The 17,500-nt window shown below is 44.1% G+C and overlaps 1 long non-coding RNA gene across 3 annotated transcripts in view; it reads right to left on the bottom strand.

The window, feature by feature from the left end:
• Nucleotides 1-17,500, bottom strand: part of LOC117743220 — a 55,020-nt gene that overhangs the window by 9,840 nt on the left and 27,680 nt on the right. For 2 of the 3 annotated variants that reach the window (XR_004611082.1, XR_004611083.1), the window contains exons 1-2: nt 9,016-9,195; nt 8,435-8,505 (exon numbers count right to left, since the gene is read on the bottom strand). This is a non-coding gene — a long non-coding RNA (uncharacterized LOC117743220). Of the gene's footprint in view, nt 1-8,434; nt 8,506-9,015; nt 9,196-17,500 lie in introns of those variants that run through there. The other variant, XR_004611084.1, reaches the window with a different exon arrangement.

The following is a 17,500-nucleotide window of genomic DNA, read 5'->3' as shown; positions in this document are numbered from 1 at the left end:
AGATCAATGACACCCCCCCATCGGCTGCCATCGCTGTGTTATGATTATTCATTTGCCATTAACCCGAGCACATTAAGGGAATATGTTTCCTCGGGAAGAAATAATGCTGGGGGCTGCTCGCTGTTATAGGGGAGTGAGATCTTTATGAGTTGGTGGAGCCGAAGCGCTGCGCGTTCTGGCCTCAGACCATTTGTTACTACGTCGGTGACGTCAGGAGCAGGACAGCCAATCGGGGATCGCCCAGCAGACGCATTGGCTGAGTGTCACTCAGGAGAGAGAAAGTATCAGAAGGAATATCAACCCCTGTGTATAGAAACCAGAAAAGGAAAAGACGCACATGTGTACATAATGTATGTCCGGGAATAATCAGAATTCTATATTCATCTGAATCGTTCCCATGTCAAGGATGCAGCGCACATTTCTGAAGGATGCTTCTGTTTTTAAGAAAAGCTTTCAAAACAAGAGCGTGATGAAATGAGGCAGATGTGATCTTGTTGTTTCTCGTTGAGTCATCTTTCCGCCAAATTCATAATAACAATATTTTATTCATGCCTAAAGTCAGCTGAAGGACCTCAGGACTTCTTCTACTAGGGTATGTTACAGCAGTGGGGGCCGAACCTGAACCGCCCCTATCTAATCCCTTCATTTATGTGTTCAACCATCCCATAAATGAAGGCCCAGCTGTGATTCTCAGCAGTCCCTTTCCCCTACACATCTGGAGGAGTGATGGCCTCCAGAGGTGAGGATGGATGTTCTTAAAATAAACATTGTGGCGCTGCGTTCTGTTGAGTAGAGCTGAGGAGGAGCACCGACTCTTTGTTTTAAATACATCTTCTGTTTCTGATTGAATAAAGCATTCGTTCCTGCCCTTGATCTTCCTCCGTGTCAGCAGTTATTCAGGCTATTGTTCGGCCCTGTTGAAGGAGGAGGCGCGAGCTTCCTGACGCGGGTTGCAAAGCAGGAGATGAAAGGGGTTCTTGGGTTTCCAGGGATTTCCCAGGACTGGATCCCCTCACGGAAACAATGGACTCTGTAGGCGATGCGAGGCTGAGCAGGATCACAAGCTTCAATGGAGGTGTTAGTATCACTCTCCATTTCATTACTCGAGATCTAGAAATAGATGCTTTCAATGAATCCCGTTCGATATCGACAGGAAACAAATAAAGGAGTTAGGTGCCTAAGATGTTTTCAGTAAGCTAACCTTTGTAAATTAAAAATAAGAACAAATAAAAAAGACGAGTCTGTGTTAAAAGAGATATATCATGATGATCATAAATCTGAAGTGTCTAACTGAAATAAGACGACCAGTCACTTCTTCATGGGCTGGCTGGGTTAGAACACGTGTGAGGTCAAAGGTCAATTCAATTCAATTCAGTTTATTTTGTATAGCCCAATATCACAAATTACAAACTCCCCTCAGAGGGCTTTACAATCTGTACACATACGACATCCCTGACCTTTGACCTCACATCGAATCAGGAAAAACTCCCCAAAAATAACCTTTGACAGGGAAAAAAGGGAAGAAACCTTCAGGAGAGCAACAGAGGAGGATCCCTCTCCCCGGATGGACAGATGAATAGATGTCATGTGACCAGATGAACAGAGTTACAGAGTTACATAAACACATTACATGAATATGACAATGTATGAATGGAACTCCAATCCATGAAACAGAAGGAGGTAGAGAGGAGGGGGGGGGGGCATCAGCAGGGCCAACGCGGGAGGCCGGCTCACCAGCATCATACACCTCCAAGTCCAATAGGACAGGGATGTCGTATGTGTACAGATTATAAAGCCCTCTGAGGATAATTAGTAATGTGTGATTTTGGGATATACAAAATAAACTGGATTGAACAAGCCAATCAAGAACTTTATTGAGACCTTCCAAATATTCCAAAAGTACAAAGTACACAGACATCCTTTAAGTCAGTCACCATTATTGTCATATATATAGTATATAGCCACACTGGGTCTTTATTATACATATCTGCCTTTAGCCAAAGAGAAGAGCAAACAGCTGTTAGAGATTATTGTAAATGATTTGATTTAAAATCTCAAAGTACAACACATGTGGCTTAGTATGAGGCCGGTTCAGTGGAAACTCTGAGTATCAAACACCATGAAAGAAAAGCCAATCTCACCCACCAGGCTGCACAGAGGCCCTGGTACAGCAAAAGGAGTCATCAATCAAACACTGTCACAATAATAAAGAACTAGAGCAAAAATGGCAAAAACGGCGGTTGCAACGGCTGCATTTCAAAAACGCCATCCCAAAAGTAACAAACTGGTAAATCTTGAGTCATTTCACAGGCGCTGGCCCGGTGCCAGACAGAGGGAGTCAGACGCATTCAGCCGACAGTAAACAGACACTTCAGTGTCACAAGGCCAGCTCCAACATGAAACTAGACCTCATATCACAAATGCTCATTGTATGGAGCCCGCGGAAGATATATCACCATGCATAAACATCTAGCTTTTCCCACGCTGGGAAACCTGGAATGTGAGGGAAGACAGCTGAGGCAGCTAGTGGCAAACAGCCTGACATATTTTAGATATGAAAATTAAAGCTCCAAATCCCTGAGAAATGTATCTAACCTGAGTCAGCTGCCGTAGGAAATATAGAAATGTAATGAGCGAACAGCAGTGCTGTAAAACCATGGGGCGTGGCAGTAACTATTGTGATTATTATATTACATTACATTACATTACATGTCATGTGCCCTCGATGGACTGGTGGCCTGTCCAGGGTGTCCCCTGCCTTCGCCCTATGTCAGCTGGGATAGGCTCCAGCGCCCCCGCGACCCTAATGAGGATAAGCGGTATTGAAAATGGATGGATGGATGGATGGATGGATGGATACATTACATGTCATTTAGCTGACGCTTTTATCCAAAGCGACTTACAAAAGTGTTAAACTACAAAGTGCTATCAGTAAGAGACATTTAAGTGCTACTAAAGTGCTAAACAACAAAGTGCTATCGGTAAGGGACATTTAAGTGCTACTAAAGTGCTAAACAACAAAGTGCTATCGGTAAGGGACATTTAAGTGCTACTACGGCTCTACCTTCCCTATTCAAGGTATAGTCACTAAGATGTGTTTTTAGTCTGTAGAGACTTCCTGTCCTGATGTCAATGGGGAGCTCGTTCCACCAATGAGGAGCCAGCACAGCAAACAGTCGTGACTTTGTTGAGTGTTTAGCTCGAAGTGATTGCCATTAAGCTGATTGGCAGAAGCCGAGCGAATATATATGTTATACATCTGTGCATCATAATGTCTGGCTAAACGGGCGGAGGCCCGGCGAACCAACAGTTTGAAGAGCGAAGCCATCGCTGTGTGAAATAGGTTCCGAAGCACAATTACACCTCAGTGAGGGAAAAGATTAGAACTTTAGAAAGCGAACCGACGGTGTGTTTGCTGTGTGTGTTAAAGGGACACCATAATGCATGCAATGCAGTGTGGTCACTCAGGCTGCATTATGTCTAACACTACAGCATACGATCAAGCTAACGCTAATCGAAGGTTTAGAGCCGCAGCAGGCGGCTGACCTCGGCTAAAGGTCAGGCATGAAATGAGATCCTCAGGTGGGCAAGAGGCAACTGAAGAGGTCCACACTGTGTACAGACTGATGTCATACGTGTACTCCAAGGAAAGCTAGAAGGTTGTACAGTTAACTCCCAGGGTGTAATTCTAAACCATACAACCTACTACCTCAACCCGGATGCACACATGTTCAACTCCCTCATTCTTCAATGAAGCATATCAGGTACCATTAGCCCAAATGAGTCCTTATGTAACACAACAGTTTAAAGCTTGGGTCGGTCATCTTACGAAATGTTTTTGGGTTCTACTCCAGACAGGATAACAATAAAAAAAGTACAAAAATGTGGTATCGGTGACTGTCGCAGCACTGTAATGAAATGACTGCCGGTCTACCTACATACCTATCTACCTACATACTGTCTACCTACATACTGTCTACCTATATAATGTCTACCTACATAGTGTCTACCTATATATTGTCTACCTATATAATGTCTACCTACATACCTGTCTACCTACATACTGTCTACCTACATACTGTCTACCTACATACTGTCTACCTATATAATGTCTACCTATATAATGTCTACCTACATAATGTCTGCCTATATAATGTCTACCTACATACTGTCTACCTACATACCTGTCTACCTACATACTGTCTACCTATATAGTGTCTACCTATATATTGTCTACCTATATAATGTCTACCTACATACCTGTCTACCTACATACTGTCTACCTACATACTGTCTACCTACATACTGTCTACCTATATAATGTCTACCTATATAATGTCTACCTACATAATGTCTGCCTATATACTGTCTACCTATATAATGTCTGCCTACATACTGTCTACCTACATACTTGTCTACCTATATAATGTCTGCCTACATACTGTCTACCTACATACTGTCTACCTACATACTGTCTACCTATATAATGTCTACCTACATACTGTCTACCTACATACTGTCTACCTATATAATGTCTACCTACATACTGTCTACCTACATACTGTCTACCTATATAATGTCTGCCTACATACTGTCTACCTACATACTGTCTACCTACATACTGTCTACCTATATAATGTCTACCTATATAATGTCTACCTACATAATGTCTGCCTACATACTGTCTACCTATATAATGTCTGCCTACATACTGTCTACCTACATACTTGTCTACCTATATAATGTCTGCCTACATAATGTCTACCTACATACTGTCTACCTACATACTGTCTACCTACATACTGTCTACCTACATACTGTCTACCTATATAATGTCTACCTACATACTGTCTACCTACATACTGTCTACCTACATACTGTCTACCTATATAATGTCTACCTATATAATGTCTACCTACATAATGTCTGCCTACATACTGTCTACCTACATACTTGTCTACCTATATAATGTCTGCCTACATAATGTCTACCTACATACTGTCTACCTACATACTGTCTACCTATATAATGTCTACCTACATACTGTCTACCTACATACTGTCTACCTACATACTGTCTACCTATATAATGTCTACCTACATACTGTCTACCTACATACTGTCTACCTATATAATGTCTGCCTACATACTGTCTACCTACATACTGTCTACCTATATAATGTCTGCCTACATACTGTCTACCTATATAATGTCTACCTACATACTGTCTACCTACATACTGTCTACCTACATAATGTCTGCCTACATACTGTCTACCTACATACTGTCTACCTACATACTGTCTACCTACATACTGTCTACCTACATAATGTCTGCCTACATACTGTCTACCTACATACTGTCTACCTACATAATGTCTGCCTACATACTGTCTACCTACATACTGTCTACCTACAAAATGTCTGCCTACATACTGTCTACCTACATACTGTCTACCTATATACTGTCTACCTATATAATGTCTACCTACATACTGTCTACCTACATACTGTCTACCTACATACTGTCTACCTACATAATGTCTACCTACATAATGTCTACCTACATACTGTCTACCTACATACTGTCTACCTACATACTGTCTACCTATATAATGTCTACCTACATAATGTCTGCCTACATAATGTCTACCTACATAATGTCTGCCTACATACTGTCTACCTACATAATGTCTACCTACATACTGTCTACCTATATAATGTCTACCTATATAATGTCTATCTACATAATGTCTGCCTACATACTGTCTACCTACATAATGTCTGCCTACATACTGTCTACCTACATACTGTCTACCTACATACTGTCTACCTATATAATGTCTACCTACATACTGTCTACCTACATACTTGTCTACCTATATAATGTCTGCCTACATACTGTCTACCTACATACTGTCTACCTACATACTGTCTACCTATATAATGTCTACCTACATACTGTCTACCTACATACTGTCTACCTATATAATGTCTACCTACATAATGTCTGCCTACATAATGTCTGCCTACATACTGTCTACCTACATAATGTCTACCTACATACTGTCTACCTACATACTGTCTACCTATATAATGTCTACCTATATAATGTCTACCTACATAATGTCTGCCTACATACTGTCTACCTACATAATGTCTGCCTACATACTTTCTACCTACATACTGTCTACCTATATAATGTCTACCTATATACTGTCTACCTACATACTGTCTACCTATATAATGTCTACCTACATACTGTCTACCTACATACTGTCTACCTATATAATGTCTACCTACATAATGTCTGCCTACATAATGTCTGCCTACATACTGTCTACCTACATAATGTCTACCTACATACTGTCTACCTACATACTGTCTACCTATATAATGTCTACCTACATAATGTCTGCCTACATAATGTCTGCCTACATACTGTCTACCTACATAATGTCTGCCTACATAATGTCTGCCTACATACTGTCTACCTACATAATGTCTACCTACATACTGTCTACCTACATACTGTCTACCTATATACTGTCTACCTATATAATGTCTACCTACATAATGTCTAACTACATACTGTCTACCTACATACTGTCTACCTACATACTGTCTACCTATATAATGTCTACATACATAATGTCTGTCTACATACTGTCTACCTACATACTGTCTACCTACATACTGTCTACCTATATACTGTCTACCTATATAATGTCTACCTACAAAATGTCTGCCTACATACTGTCTACCTACATACTGTCTACCTATATACTGTCTACCTATATAATGTCTACCTACATACTGTCTACCTACATACTGTCTACCTACATACTGTCTACCTACATAATGTCTACCTACATACTGTCTACCTACATAATGTCTACCTACATACTGTCTACCTACATACTGTCTACCTACATACTGTCTACCTACATAATGTCTGCCTATATACTGTCTACCTATATAATGTCTGCCTACATACTGTCTACATACCTGTCTACCTACATACCGGTCTACCTCCATATCGATCTACCTACATACCTGTCTACCTACATACTTGTCTACCTCCATACCTGTCTACCTACATACTGTCTACCTACATACCGGTCTACCTACATACTGTTTACCTACATACCGGTCTACCTATATACTGTCTACCTACATACTGTCTACCTACATACCTGTCTACCTACATACTGTTTACCTACATACCTGTCTACCTACATACTGTCTACCTACATACTGTTTACCTACATACTGTCTACCTACATACTGTTTACCTACATACCGGTCTACCTACATACCGGTCTACCTACATACTGTCTACCTACATACCTGTCTACTTACATACCTGTCTACTTTCATACCTGTCTACTTACATACCTGTCTACTTTCATACCTGTCTATCTATATACCTGTCCACCTACATACCTGTCTATCTGCATACCTGTCTACCTACATACTGTCTACCTACATACTGTCTACCTACATACCTGTCTACCTCCATACATGTCTATCTATATACCTGTCTACCTCCATACCGGTCTACCTACATACCTGTCTATCTACATACCTGTCTACCTCCATACCTGTCTATCTATATACCGGTCTACCTAAATACTTGTCTATTTACATACCTGTCTACCTACATACCGGTCTACCTACATACCTGTCTACCTACATACCTGTCTAACTCCATACCTGTCTATCTATATACCTGTCTACCTCCATACCTGTCTACCTACATACCTGTCTACCTACATACCGGTCTACCTACATACCTGTCTACCTACATACCTGTATACCTATATACCTGTCTACCTCCATACCTGTATTTATATATACCTGTCTACCTACATACCTGTCTATCTACATACCTGTCTACCTACATACCGGTCTAACTACATACCTGTCTACCTCCATACCGTTCTACCTAAATACCTGTCTACCTAATCGCACTCATTGCTGCTCAGGTGAGTACTAACAGCTGCTCTGTTGGTTGTTTACATTCATAAAGATAATGTTGGGGGAGTGGCTTTGGAGGGAGGCCTGAAGGGCTTTTTATTTAGTGTACTGGTTTCTCCCGTGTGACCGACTAAAGCAAAAAGGGTTAAAAAGCGACGTTCACACCACAATGACAGAGACCCACAGAGGCGAGCTTGTGCAGTCAGATTTGCCACAAGATCGGATCTACGGGTTTGTGCCAAATGGTTATGGCCAAAGTAACAAAGTAAGTAAAAAGGCAGCATAGAGCAATGTGGGTTCTGCTGCTGTGACGGAGATTGATATGAGCGAGTGTGTGACGTGTCTGGATGGTAGGAAGCGATGTCAATCACACAACAGGACTTTGCCTCTTGTACTGCTGACAGTGAGTGGAAAGAGTGGAGCATGAAATGAAAGTTCATTAAGCATTAAACTCACCCTTCATGGAAGTGTCCTGCTCAGTGAAGGGGGAGGGGTTCCGCTGCCGGGGTCGGTTTTGAGTTCTTCACCTTTAAAAAACAGACAGAGAAAGGTGTTTTAGTGCTTTATGAAACATTAGCAACTATCAGTCCACTGCAAAGAAACCATTGAGTCGTGTGATGGCAAGACGTTACAAAACATGCCAGTAACTGTTCTGACAACATCAGGTCCACACATTAACAAACACCAATGACTGTACACTCTTGGGTTGCTGTGTCTGGGTTTTGGGAGCGTCACACGCCTCGGTAGTTCTCAGATATGAAATTCACTGTCCGTGATAATAAGGACCGGAACTCTTGTTGACCAGTGCTTTCCCCACAAAGGCCAGACCGGTCCTTCTCCTGGCCGGTAGCGATGTGGCGAGGTTGGCTCAGCTTAGCCAAGACCGCAGAGAGCACAGAAGGATGCCAGAGTAATGAAGCATGCCCCAGTCAGCTACCATCAACTGTGCCAGACTGCCCGCAAACAGCCGAATATTCCTACGGCCGCAGTGCGACAAAGGAAAGGCTGAAGTGAGAACAAAAATAAACGCCACTTACCCAGATTTCTACTACCCTGTCTGATTTAACGTGTCTACGTCTGGTAGCGAGCAGCGAGCGCTGCAAACCTTTTGTTGGTGTTGTTGTTGTTTTATTCTCGGTAACGAGAGGATTGATGAAAGGGGGCACCTTCTTAAAAACTGAGCCCGCGGTTCAGTTTTCGGCTACACTTCGGCCGCCATTTTCTCCCAAAACAAATAAGAGGAAGACAGAGAAGAAAAAGACTGGATGAAAACGATTCGCTGGCATCATTATTCAAAGTTCCCCCCCTTCCTCTCTCCCTTTCTCTCTCTCTCTCTCGCCCTGGCACCATCACAAAACCTTGGCTGTAAGATCACATGATTTCCTCCCAGAAAGCCACAGCATTCCCAGGAAGTATTCTGCTGACATTGTGAAGACATCTTTTGTCCAAATCAAAACGTTAGCCCAGGCTGCCCCCTCCCAAAATCTGGCACCTTCTGGGGTTGTGTGTGTGTGTGTGTGTGTGTGTGTGTGTGTGTGTGTGTGTGTGTGTGTGTGTGTGCGTGTGTGTGTGTGTGTGTGTGTGTGGATGGGTGAGGGGGGGGTGGTGGTGCTGTGAAGGGTTGTGTTAGGAGTCATGGCAACCTCTACCTGGCAGGCTGCCCGGCACCCCGAGGTGGGGGTGGAGGCTAATATGGTGTCAAGCAGGAATGCGCGGTGCCTTCCAAAGTCAACTCTGTGGGCGTGCCGGTTGCTTGAGATTTCAGCTCAGAAGCCAGCAAATTCTTTTGGACAGTCAACAAAAAAGACTGGACGCAGGGACGAACTAATGAGTAACCGCTCCTCCTGATCAAATTACTGACATAAAGTTGACATGCTTCTGTGATTCAGCCAAACCCACGATTAGATTGGGTGGAGTAGATCAGAAGGGTTGTACATTTAAATGGCTGCGTGAGTTCATTTTGAAGTCGACGAGCTCCGACTTAAGAATCAGAACCTTGTGTCGTGGTTCCCCACGCCGCGTGCTTCTGCAGTTGAGCAGCCGACACAAGGCGGTTTGTTACAGTAACACGGGCATCGTGTCAGGGGCCAGGTACCCGCCATAGACCAGAATAAAGTTCTGCCACAAGAGCCTCTCTGTCTTTCTCGCTCAATTTGACACAAAAGCTGTGTTACTGTTGAACTCTGACCATGAATAAATTAGGACATGTTTGTGATCGGAGCCCCCGAGCTACCGCAAGGGCTGTTTCATATACCTTAGACCCTCCCATCAGTGTGTGAATGTTAGTTACCGATGTGCAGGTGGAACCTTAGCCCCTCCCATGAATGTTAGTTACTGATGTGCAGGTGGAACCTTAGCTCCTCCCATCAGTGTATGAATGTTAGTTACTGATGGACACGCGGAACCTTAGACCCTCCCATTAATGTTAGTTACTGATGTGCAGGTGGAACCTTAGCTCCTCCCATCAGTGTGTGAATGTTAGTTACCGATGTGCAGGTGGAACCTTAGCCCCTCCCATGAATGTTAGTTACTGATGTGCAGGTGGAACCTTAGCCCCTCCCATGAATGTTAGTTACTGATGTGCAGGTGGAACCTTAGCTCCTCCCATCAGTGTATGAATGTTAGTTACTGATGGACACGCGGAACCTTAGACCCTCCCATTAATGTTAGTTACTGATGTGCAGGTGGAACCTTAGCTCCTCCCATGAATGTTAGTTACTGATGTGCAGGTGGAACCTTAGCTCCTCCCATCAGTGTATGAATGTTAGTTATTAATGTGCAGGTGGAACCTTAGCTCCTCCCATCAGTGTATGAATGTTAGTTACTGATGGACACGCGGAACCTTAGACCCTCCCATAAATGTTAGTTACTGATGTGCAGGTGGAACCTTAGCTCCTCCCATGAATGTTAGTTACTGATGTGCAGGTGGAACCTTAGCTCCTCCCATCAGTGTATGAATGTTAGTTATTAATGTGCAGGTGGAACCTTAGCTCCTCCCATCAGTGTGTGAATGTTAGTTACCGATGTGCAGGTGGAACCTTAGCCCCTCCCATGAATGTTAGTTACTGATGTGCAGGTGGAACCTTAGCTCCTCCCATCAGTGTATGAATGTTAGTTACTGATGTGCAGGTGGAACCTTAGCTCCTCCCATCAGTGTATGTATATTAGTTATTGATGTGCAGGTGGAAACTTAGCTCCTCCCATCAGTGTATGAATGTTAGTTACTGATGGACACGCGGAACCTTAGCTCCTCCCATCAGTGTGTGAATGTTAGTTACTGATGTGCAGGTGGAACCTTAGCTCCTCCCATCAGTGTATGAATGTTAGTTACTGATGTGCTAGTGGAACCTTAGCTCCTCCCATCAGTGTATAAATATTAGTTACTGATGGACAGATGGAACCTTAGCTCCTCCCATCAGTGTATGAATATTCGTTACTGATGTGCAGGTGGAACCTTAGCTCCTCCCATCAGTGTATGAATGGGTGAATAATGTCATGTGAAAGCGCTTTGAGTGGTCGGAAGATTAGAAAAGCGCTCTACGTACAGGTCCATTTACAACAAATAGAATAATAAAGTGCATTGGAATCAGTGTGCAAGGTTTCTGTGTAACGATTGTCATCAGACAACAGATAAAATAAATGCATACAAGAATATGCACTTGGTGTAAAAAGGCCTTGAGTAAACCTCAGTAAAGTCAGACTTTGGTGCCATTTCAAAACAAATTGTTGTGACGTACGGTGAACGGTTAGAGAAGACAATAAATTATGGGCAATCACGCACAATCAGTGCATAAAACATATTCATTTCAAACCCATGTTGTTGACACCAAACTGGTGTGGTGGCAGGCACAAGCGGAGTCCATTCTCGTTTCCATTGTGGTGTAAACATCATGAATACGGCTTGGTGGTTGGATTGTTTGTTGTTTTCATGCACGAGAGGCACAACAACGCAAGTTGCTTATTACCACGAGCAGTTGACACCTCTTCACTGGTATTGACTTGAAAGAAGCGCTCTGGACTCGCCGTTGATGAGCCATCTTCGTCACAATCCACGGTTGGCACAGCGGTTTATTGAATCCATGAGACCGATGCTCTGGCTGGCTGAGAGGACATGATTAACCACCACAACCCTAATCCACATATCTCCATGTAACACCGCAGCACATAAAGAGACACAACTTGTTGTTACGATTGCATACAAAATGGCCATGCAGCCCTCTGTCCTCATCTGAAACAGGTCCAGAACATTCTCCTACTGAAGGGTCATTTCATATCCTGGCAGGAGGCTAGGGTCAAAGTTCAAATGAGAATGGGGATGGGTGGGTAAAGCACCTCCCCTGGGGACGGAGTATACCATTGCACACCAGACAGGGGCGGAAAAATCAGATGGACTTCTCAATCTGGTAGAAGTGAAAAATCTATAGTCGGTGGGGGAGGGGCAGACCAGAACACATCGGACGTACACGGATATGAAGAACAATGCACCGTGGTAAAGCCACAGTCGGCCTCTTAAATATAAATACTTTCTTGCCATAGCTGCTCAAACTGTCTCTACATCCTGACAGCAGTACACGAGACAGATCCTCTGTGACAGAACCAGGTTCTTCTGCCTCCTTCTTGGGCTCCTAATGGAGATTCCATGGCGCCCGAAGGAAAACAACCAATCAGAGCCGAGAACGCAGCTGTCGAAGCTCTGAACTTCAATCCAACTGATCATAATTAGGCAGCGCTGATCAAATAGGAATCAAGATTCTGTCACTGTTTTGCCGATTTCTTGAAGTTTGTGATCCGGCCGCCATGATGAAAACTGGCCAGCCAGAACCGAGTCGGAGCATCTAGTTTTAGAGCTAAAAAGTAACAAACATATGTTTCTGGTAACATTTGAGGCCATAAATAGCCAAATACAGTGACATATTCTTAATTCATATTTGCTCAGCGATCACGAGCAGTGATTGACAGCTGCGTTAGAGACTCCTCTCTGCTCTGATTGGCTATTTTCCTTCAGACATGGCAGAATAAAAGAAGCCAGAGGAACTTATCTGTCTCATGTACTACTGTCTGGATAAAGTGACAGTTTAAGCAAATATGACAATAGTTATTTTGGGTCAAATTACTGTCTGTGGCTTTAATATACCCTGACAACAACATACATCTGCGTAGCAACAGAAAATAAATTGGACAATATAAACAAATCTGACTTAAAATGTCCTCATGGTGAAGAAACACCAAAGCTGAGGTACTGTACATGTGATATAAGACACACTGCATATTGTTATCTTTACCATGCAGGCTGGCAGCCAAAAGTCTGAAGGAAGATCATTTGTGCTATTTGTTACTATTTTACTATTATACTCTCTATTTTTGTCTCAAAGCTCGTATCTCCATTAGTTGAATGTCGCCAACAAGTTCCTGGAGACAGAAGGGTATTGGGTCTAATGAGAGACATTTCACAGTGTTTGAATACGTGGCTTGACTCGAAGGATAGAATACCATCATACAAATGGACTATTGTTTCCTAAGTTGTTTAGCATATTGTGGGCAACACACGGAAAGAGAGCCGAGGCCCGGTTTCTCTGGTGCAGAGGCCTATCCTTAGTGCCCTCGTCTGGCCCCTCTTCTCAGCGTTCAGCCAATGAATTCCTCCAGTGCCGGAACAAATAGGATATGTCCATATGAACAGGTAGGGGCCAAAACACCAAGTCGGCAGGACACTGAAGTGGTGCATGAGATCATCCTCAAATGTACTGGTGATGCACACTTTGTGGAACCAACACCGTGAAATGATAAAACGTACTAAAACACAAGACTCCTGCTTCTTTCTGCGGCACCGCATCGGTTGATGATCACGATGGTTTGAGATGACCGGAACCAGGCGCTAGTGTTGCTTTAAGAAGCTAACAGACCACCTGTCTGTTGATCCTGCTGCCTAGCACCACACTAAACACTAAGGCTCATTGGCCGCAGCTGACTGAACGGCAGCCAATCAGACAGTGAGCATGATGAGGCAGAGAAGGGAGACAACCAAACCTCCAAACAAGGAATGCACAGGCCAGACAACAACAACAACAACAACAACAACAACAATAACAACACATGCGGGAGTAGCTCGTCCTTTTCTATCGCTGAGCACGAATAGAGATGCTGCATCCAGACACGTCTGTCTGCTTGGGCTGGGGTAGGACAGATGCACAACAATAACCCAGTGAAGGGGCATCTGCATTGATAAGCTGGCTCAGTGCGTTGCTAAAGGGGATCAATACCTCATGAATTCCAAACGGCAGAGTTTCAGAAACATAAATGTGTCCTCCACATGAGCGCATAGAGGATCGATGAATATGACATTACACGCAGCCGGAGGAACGCGTCTTCTTAATTGACCTGAGCATTCTCAAATGAATTCAAACAGCTCAAACGGTTTGGGACGCCCCCCGGAGAGCTTTCTCTGGGTGCGTCGGGCTCCTGACCCGTGGCCTCGTGTTTTAATCACCGCCGTCTCCCCTCAGCCGGCCATACCTCAAAGACAATGCAGGAATGAAGGCTGCGTTTGGCATGCGGTGATGTAATTAGCACTTTGCATTGTGCTCAATATGACACAGCAGAAATGTGGAGCAGCAGAGGCCAGCGAGGAACCAACATATCTCATGTTTGTGTGGTCCAGTGTAGCTTCATGGAGTACGAGAAGAAGAAAAGCCCATAGAACTTGAACTAATAGATATCAGCATGATACTTCACCAGTTGATTACTGACATTAAGATAATTAAGTGTTCTGCAAATGTTATGTTTGCATATTCAAACGAGGTCGTATGTAATGCTAGTTTTAATGGTAGACACAAAGAGGAAAAAGTTTTCTTTCCACTCGTCTGAAAGAAGACGTTATGGAAGCTAAATAGAACTACGTCTCTGAGGACCAGTACATGAAGAGACTGTAGTGCTTCCCCTACAGGGTGCAGGTCTGGGTACAGTTCAGGGTGCAGGTCTGGGTGCAGGTCAGGGTGCAGGTCCGGGTGCAGGTCGTGGTGGAAGCTATAGAACTACGTCTCTGAGGACCAGTACATAAGGAGACTGTAGTGCCCCCCCTTAACAACACAGAATCCTTCAGGAACCGCCGACATGTTCAGCTTCTTAGAAGCAGGTCGTGGTTGTTTTAATATTATAATTTGCGATGTGACTATACAATAGTTTTCAAAGAGACAGCAGCACCCCTCTGGTCACATGCTCTTATGAGTAAGTATGGATGTGCATGCTTTTGATTTGAACACTTCATCTGGAGAAGTATATTACTGCTATTAGTGCATATTAAATGTACAACACAATAATTCAGCAGGAGAGGTCACACTGAAGGAGCTCAGAAACACAACTCATTCAAAACAATCTTTCTGTCACTCCATAAATCAGAAAATACTGTCAAGCATGGCAGACATAACAAATGAAATGTTGTATAAATCAGGCTATGAATAATAAATATGTCGCTCTGTAAAAAACCCAGAATGTCCTTTAAAGATATGTTTAGTCAAATTAATACATTTACAGGTGAATAATTAACTAACAGAAATCAGCATGAATGTCCCCAGTTGTTCACTGACTTTAAGGTCAGAACAAGTTTTCAGAATTTTGTTTAAATATGCAAATGAGGCATTATCTAATAGAAACCTCTAGTGAATATAGTAGAAACAGACACTCCAGACACAAATAGTAATAAACAACACTGTTTCACCTGCACATTATGTTTATGCCTCACATCCATAACGCGGCTTAACGACAGGACGGTTTCATGCTTGAGATGGCAGCGACAGGTGAAGCACGTTTCAGCCTCTCCTCCGTAATCGACCACATTAAGGGGGCTTGTCATCGAGGAGGCAGTTATCATAATCATACCTTCTCTCTGCACGTCCTCTCCAAACGCTTCCCCAAAAAGATAATCCCTCTCATTATCAATGGGCTGACACTGGAAATGACTTGAATTAGCGTAGCACTATGGGAAGAATGATTGTCCATTCCAGACTTTAATTGGGCTCCTGCCAAACAATCAGACACAATTAGGAGCCACCAGTCAATAAGCTACAACTCATAAACAAGAGCAGATGAATTCATATTTGATGATTATTAAACGGCAATTGAAGCTCGAACCAGCAGTGAACCACCAGGTGAACCAGCAGTGAACCAGCAGGTGAACCAGCAGTGAACCAGCAGTAAACCAGCAGGTGAACCAGCAGTAAACCAGCAGGTGAACCAGCAGGTAAACCAGCAGGTAAACCAACAGGTAATCCCAGCAGTAAACCAGCAGTAAACCCAGCAGTAAACCAGCAGTAAACCAGCAGGTGAACCAGCAGTGAACCAGACTTCCTACGCCCCGTCTGAGCAGCTCCGTCCACAGCTCCAAGGTGTTATGAAGCTGTAACAAACATAACCACCTGTGGATTTGATATGCTGCAATAGCTTCGCGAGTGGTGGTGTTACTTCAACTCTAAAGAGGACCTTCAACTCAAAACAACATTCCAGAACTGCCTTTGTTACTTTCCCAGAGAAACATATTTTCTCCCAGATTACTGTCGACAAAAATAAAAACTTTACGGTTTGGCTTGAAACAAGTACATGTGTGGTGTTACTTAGATAAATGGAGTTTTACAGAACTAAGTTCGGGAACAATGACCACTCCCCGAACACAGCTCGGGCTTAAGTCCAGCACACTTGTTCAGCCCACCTTGACTCTGTCTTCACATACCGAGCAGCATGGAATTGGAGCTGTCTCTCACCGTTCGCAGACGAGCAGCTCACGCCCGAAGTCCCGGAGACCCCACCGTCTCCCGGCATCCTTCGCCACCGGCAACATCGGCAGCGACCAAAGACCCGCGTTCCTCGCGACTCCCGACACCGATCCCCGGGCAGCCCCGACGCCATCGGTCCCTCACCGTCCGACATCGGCGCTGAACGACGGCCGCGACCCTTGTCCGCGCAGACGCTCCCTGGAGCGCCGCTCCTCCAACGCCTAACGGACTTCAACGCCGATGACGTCACGACGCACACCACGGCCGCAGCGGGCCAGTCTATCGCCCCCATGCTTTCCCCTGTACTGCAGAGTCTTTACATCCCACCCAGCCTCCACATGCTTCCTCTCAACACCTCGGCGGTGCCCCCCAGCTCCCAGTAACCAAAGCCCCACCTTCCACCTCGGTTAGGCTTCGGCGGCCTCCAAGTGGTTCTCAGCCGAATGGCCGCCGGAATTAGCATCCCTTACTTCGTCCTCCGCGATCTCCGAGATGTACCCCATAGTCATCGCAGACATTCTTTGGGGGCATGAATGGTCCAAAAAGACCATCGCTTTCTACTCTGACAACAGTGCAGTAGTCGATATCATCAACAATGGACGGTCACGCTGCCTAGACATAATGCGGTTCAAACCCTAGTTTCAGCTCTGCTTCAGTTCATCATCCGAGCCGCCCACATCCCAGGTCACAAAAACCTCATTGCTGATTCACGTCCTCGTTTCTCTCTGCAGTACCTCACAGGACGGAACAGCGTTAA

This window comes from Cyclopterus lumpus, chromosome 14 (genome assembly GCF_009769545.1).
Source record: "Cyclopterus lumpus isolate fCycLum1 chromosome 14, fCycLum1.pri, whole genome shotgun sequence".
Taxonomy (NCBI): Eukaryota; Metazoa; Chordata; class Actinopteri; order Perciformes; family Cyclopteridae; genus Cyclopterus; species Cyclopterus lumpus.
This window is presented reverse-complemented; position numbering and strand designations above follow the sequence as displayed.